Raw genomic sequence first — 6368 nt, forward strand, 5'->3', positions numbered from 1 at the left:
TAATTTGTAACAATGAAACTGGGGGTCACCACAACATGAGGAACTGTATTAAAGGGTCGCGGCATTAGGAAGGTTGAGAACCACTGGTCTAAGGGAAAAGAGGTCAGTGCCCTTGACTAGATAGGCAGATTAGGCAGATATTTCATGTTTTAAAAATTCTTGCCACATCCCAGTGTGCCTGCCATGACACGAGGGTGGAAAATCACCGCCCTGAAGAAAAGTAACCTTGTAACAACCAGCCTGATTTTTTGCCGAGTATAACTTCCTCGTTCCCGTTTTCTCTGACTATAAAGTCTTAAACACCTGAATGGTTAAGCCTGGCTGGTGTGGCCCAGGCCCAGTGGTTGAGCATAGACTTGTGAACCAGGAGGTCAGGGTTCGATTCCCTGGTTCCATCATCATGTAACCTTCATCATAGTAGCCTTACATTGTGGTCAGATATGCACTTACCTGGTTTCCCACCACCTGCCCCTTGTGCTAGATTATAAAGTACTTAGAGCCTATCTGCTTAATGAACCTTTTCTCTGAAGCATATACTATGGTGGCTGACATTAGTCAGGGCACATACCCCAGGTGTGGCCACGATCCCCAGTGTGGGGTGTGCAGGAGGCAGCCAATCAATGATTTGCTCTCGTCATTGATATTTCTCTCTCTCTCTCTTTGAAATCAATAAAAATATATTTATATTTAAAAATAACCTTTTTTTATGGGAGAAGCTAAATTGATTATCTTAGACACTTCTAGCAGCACAGGTTTTTTATTTTTAAAATAACTTTTTAAAAGTACATAATAGTTCTTTTGAATGAAAATTTTAGTTAATATTTACTTATTTAATCCACATTTATTGAGCTATTACTAATGTCAGCCACCATAGTATATGCTTCAGAGAAAAGGTTCATTAAGCAGATAGGCTCTAAGTACTTTATAATCTAGCACAAGGGGCAGGTGGTGGGAAACCAGGTAAGTGCATATCTGACCACAATGCAAGGCTACTATGATGAAGGTTACAAAAATCACATTTCATGTTTGAGTTTGGTAGAAAAATAGATGATTTTCAGCTAAGGGGAATTGGCCAGCTGTATTTGAGATCCTTCTAAAGCAGCGGTTCTCAACCTGTGGGTCGCGACCCCTTTGGCGCTCGAATGACCCTTTCACAGGGGTTGCCTAAGACCATCCTGCATATCAGATATTTACATTATGATTCATAACAGTAGCAACATTACAGTTATGAAGTAGCAACGAAAATAATTTTATGGTTGGGTCACAACATGAGGAACTGTATTTAAAGGGCCAGAAGGTTGAGAACCACTGTTAAAGCTTGCGTAGCCCTGTCATGTCATGCTGACTCAGTTGCATTCCAGATGTCAGTCAGGTTAAGGACATCCAGTGGGCACAGTAATTCAACATATTTCTATGCCTTTAACATGTCAGGTAAAAGGCCTTTAAACATTTTCAAGATCCAAGGCAGAAAGACCAAGGGAGAAAATAATGCTTGGGTATTTTTTTGTAATTTTTAAAAATGTAATATGATCCTTTCTAAATCAGACATGCTCTTAAAATATTTATTGGTTTGAAGTTCTCAAAGTATTTTGGAGGAGATTGAGGGAAGCATTTTTGGTAGAAATTTGGAAACTAATTATCTCATAGCTTTGATGGTATTTATATGCAGTTTAAATATCCGTGAGCTTTCAGAGAAGATACCAGATTCTTGGAAAAATTTCAGTTCAAGGGAAGTTGGCAAGGATTAAGGCACTTAGTAAGGGTAGAGAGGGGACTGGTCAGCTAGGTTATATTTGGGAACCTTCATTAGGGGAAGGTAACTATGAAGAGATGCAAGAGGCAAAGAAAAAGAGTGAAGGAAAGAATTATACCAAACTTGCGGGTTGAAATGACAAATGCAGAATGCAATGGAGTATAAAATGAAATGAAGAACATGATGGATGATCAAAGAAATTCATCAGATATGGAAACCACCCATCTATATTCCTTCATGTTTCCTTAATGCCAGTACATACATTTTCAAATTTCTGACATCTTTGTTGCATTTTCAGATGTCTGCTGTCTTTTTTGAATGTGAGATTGAGTCACCCAAAACTTTGACTTTACTTGTATAGGGTAGCAAATGACTAGTTAGGTAACAACTACAAATTACTAAGAGAACATAATAGTTTTAGTTAATTTGTTTAAGCAGCAAAAATATATTTTGTATCACATGGAGCAGCGGTCGCCAACCTTTCGGACCTCATGGACCACCAGTGGTCCAAGGACCACTGGTTGGCAACCGCTGACATGGAGCACACCAAAATGCTATGACTGCATCTTTGTCTTACAGATTGCATTCCCACCTGGAAACTACAGTTTAACCAGCTGCGCCATGCCTTAAACACAGAGGCCGATTAATAATTACCAGCTTGATCACCTGAATCATTCATATATTTGTTCAATAAGTACTGGCTAAGCACTAGTATGACCAGGCACTGTTCTAAGTACTGGCAACAGCTGAGTGAAAAAAAACAACAATATTTGATGAAGCCAGTGTTCTAGTAAAGATGTTAGATTTGAAAAGGAACAAACAAAATACACACTATATAAATGTATAACGTTAATAGTAAAGCAATATGAAAGAGTAAAACTGGGCAATGGTTAGAGTTAAAATTGAAGTGGAGGAGTCGATTCAAGCAGCAAGGTTATGGAAAGTCTTTTTTATGAGGTTTGTCTGAGCAAAGATCTAAGAGAAGTGATGGAGTGAGCCATACCTAATGGAAGAAGAGTGAAAAGGGAGTGTACTTGGGGAATACTTACGTTCAGCCCAGGGCAGGAAGGAATAACAGGGATGGGAGACAGGGTGGTGAGGAGGTATGGAGGTGTCTTCAGAGAGGCCTCAGGAGCTAGTGAAGACTTGTAGGACATGCTAAGATTTTTGATGTTGCATGGAATGTGATGGGAAGCCCTTGCTGGGTACTGAGCGAGGGGAATGACATGACTGGACTTACATTTGAATAGCATCATCCTGGCTGCTGTAGGAGATGGATTCAAGGGTAAGAAGCAGGCTGACAGGAGGCTATTTTGATAGTGCTGGGACACCATGATGGTGGTTTGAACGGGGATGGTGGGGGTGAAGCTGAATAGTAGTAGTGAACTTTGGAAGAATTTTTTAATACACTGACTATAGATATGAAAAATTAAAGTCTAAGATGACTCTTCAGATTTTTGTTCAAGCCACTGGATAAATGAACACCTGGTTTACTGGCATAATGAAGATTGGGAAACTAGCAAGTTTGGGGGTGTTGTTTGCTTTTGGACTGGAACAGTTTGCAATGACTCATAGGTATCTAAGTAGAGCAGTCAAGGAGATAATGTGACATGTAAGTCTTGAGTTCAGTGGAGAGGTTAGAATAGGAGACATAAATGGTGGCCTTGTCTGCACATGGCACTATGTTATGTGTTAACACTGCTTCTGTTCTGCTGGACAACTGAGTTCACTCTGTATGGAGGACTCACAATATGCAGATTGTGCTTTGCTATCCTCTTTAAAAATCATACCCTCCCACCCACACAACTTAATCTATTGCTCTGTAACAGAGTTCTTAATTTCTTTCCTCTCAGTTATTTGAAAAACAACTGAGAATTCTATGTATTGTACTCGGTGGCCACAAGGACAAGTTCATGCACTGCAAAGGTGCCAAGTGAACAATTATGGAGCATCTGTAAGGGCTAAACTTAATAGAATTGAAAAGCAATTCTAAAGAGCTCCCTAGGCTAACTCTCCCTTTGTGGAGGATGTAACAAGGTCATTATATCTAATTTAGCTCCGAGGTCATTCTGAAACCAATCTGACCCAGTGTAGCCTGGATTGTTTTCTATCTAACAACCCTAAAGTGACTCCAGGGGACGTCAACAGGATGTAGTCACTAGGGAAGTTCAAAGATAATATACTATGGATATCTAGTAATGTCATTAAATAACTTTTTGGGACATACTTGCCTGGGCCCCTCCCTCCTTCCACCTATCCTTGGATTCAACTCAAGAAAATCCAGGTTTTTAAAGGGTTGACACCTTCACATTGAAAGACTTCTTTTGGTGAAGGGTACATTTTACTGTGTGTGTGTGTGTGTGTGTGTGTGTGTGTGTGGGTAGGGACACGTGGGAATGGAAACTTTTCAAGGATTTGTTGTATTATTTATATCTTTCTGCTCACATATATAGGTTCAAGTGATGTGCCTTCTAGTATTTGCTCAAATTGATAGAATTGCCTCCCCCGCCATAGAAACATGGATGAGACAGAAACATCAGTTGGCTGCCTCCTGCCCCCTACTGGGGATCGAGCCCACAACCTGGGTGTGTACCCTGACCTGGAATCCAACCAGCAACCTCTTGGTGCATGGGATGATGCTCAACCTATCCACTGGGCCCCTCCTTGTTTTTTTTTTAGTTGGTGGATGCACATCAGTTGTTGGATGGCTGCCAGTGCCTGTGGGTGCCCTGTTCTTCATCCTATGTCAGTGTTTTATCATTTTTCCACTTGGGTGCCAACAACTGAGTGTGGTTCATATGGTCTGTGCCCCCATTCTCTATTTTTACAGCAGAGGATGAAGTCAGTTACAAAGGTGTTTTTCCTTGGTCCATTGAAGACTCACTGAGTTAACGGAAGATCATGAACAAATTTCTCTTTTCAGGGAGTGATGAACTCTGGAGGTCAAAGAATAATGTTTGTATGTGGTTACTCACCATATTGAGAAAAGTTAATTTTTCTTACTGGAGATATTTTTCTAAAACAATCAACTGAGAGGACACATCCAGCACTGTGGCTGTTGCCTCCTTTACCCATGTGACTTTGCTGGGTGAGTCATTCTGCATTGTTTATCCAGAATCCACAGCTTTTATGCTGTCCTTCAAATAATAATGTACTTTGTTACACCTGGTAGAAGCTTACTAGTCACAAACTGAATTATTTAGGGGATTTTTGAAAAACCAATTTAGACACCTTTTATCTCACAAACTTAAGATCAAGGCTTATGATTCTAAGGCTTATGATATTGTAAGACTGTGGCAATATATAGACTTGTGCAATGTCATTTTGACAGGTGATGACGGAAAATGAAAGCATATCTACAACCACATTTCTTCAATGTGATAAGTTCCTAGGGCATTCAGGGATTATTATTTTTAAAATGTGCTTGATGCCTGCCACTTTGCTACCAAAAATAAGCTAGTCTGAGGGGGCTAAGTGTTAGAGGACATTCCTGGCAACTATTTCATCTGGGACCATTTGTGACAGCTTTCTTGACTTCTTTTTTACTACTTTCTTTCTCTGTTTTCCAACCAAACCAATTTCTGACAAAAAGCTGGGGCATTTTTTTTTTTAAAAAAAACAAATATATTTTTACTGCCAAAATGTATAATGGAAAAATTATTAATTTAAGCTGGTAGTTTATCTCGACCATTTCAGAACATCTAACTGTTAACAGGAGTCAGCGCCGTCAAACACATGTACTGCAATACTGTTTTAGGAAGCAGGAGAGAAGATTGGGGGGCGGGGGGGAAGGATCATTATGTTTGAGCCAGAAAATCTGCAGTCAGGGAGCTGAAAAGTTCTTTGTTAATAGGCCTATGACCTTGAACAAGTTACTTTGCCTATCTGGGTCTTCAGCTGTTCCATGCGGCCAAAAATGACTGTCCAATGCGAGTCTGTTGTGGCCAAGACCTTAAAAGTGTTTCACTGGTGAAAGTCATCATTGATTTGGAGAGTCACACTGATAAGACACACTGCAGCACACAAATCCAATGCTTTGTGATTTTACACTGTACCGATGTGCAAACTAGTGGATGTGCACGGGCTTCATCTAGTTCCCTGCAGGTAAAGGAGTTTATTTTCAGAAAAGAACAGAGGGGACTGTGGCTCTGCGGGAAGATGAGCCCCAGGGGGGTTTTTCGGAGTGGACTTGCAGAGAAACTGGCTTCGGGGTGAGTAAAACTGAGATCCGAGGTTGCAGACACTTTAAGGGAGGGGAGGTGTCATTTGAGTCTTTTACACAACAAGGATAACAGTGACCACCCGCCACAGGACGTGGCACTAGGAGGAACCACTCCAGGGAATGACCCAAGATACTTACAATGTCACCAAGATATTTACAAATAAATCCGGATACTCACTGCAGCAGGGAGGGCGGCGAAGAGGACAGAGGGAGGACACGGGTTCCAGAGACTTCTGCTTTTAGGACTCTGGTGGCACAGTGAGCGTGCCCTTGAGGAAGAGGGTTGGGAGGGCAGGGAGCAGTCCACGGGATGAGGCCGTTACCGCCCCCCGGTTCCACGCGCCCTTTTCCCGCGCCCCCGGCTCAGCGGGCTCGGGCGCACCCAGGGTACCC

General features: G+C 41.5%; 2 protein-coding genes across 2 annotated transcripts in view; one reads left to right on the forward strand and one right to left on the reverse strand.

Moving 5' to 3' along the window:
- Window positions 1-6273, reverse strand: part of LOC102261209 (myeloid-associated differentiation marker) — an 8237-nt gene extending 1964 nt beyond the window's left edge. The window contains exon 1 of the mRNA XM_005874489.2: window positions 6154-6273. The gene's annotated coding sequence lies outside the window, so the exon portion shown is untranslated. The remainder of the gene's footprint in view (window positions 1-6153) is intronic.
- MARCH11 (membrane-associated ring finger (C3HC4) 11) overlaps window positions 1-6368 on the forward strand; it is a 157781-nt gene that overhangs the window by 56895 nt on the left and 94518 nt on the right. The window lies entirely within an intron of this gene.

Source organism: Myotis brandtii, unplaced genomic scaffold (assembly GCF_000412655.1).
Source record: "Myotis brandtii unplaced genomic scaffold, ASM41265v1 scaffold440, whole genome shotgun sequence".
NCBI lineage: Eukaryota > Metazoa > Chordata > Mammalia > Chiroptera > Vespertilionidae > Myotis > Myotis brandtii.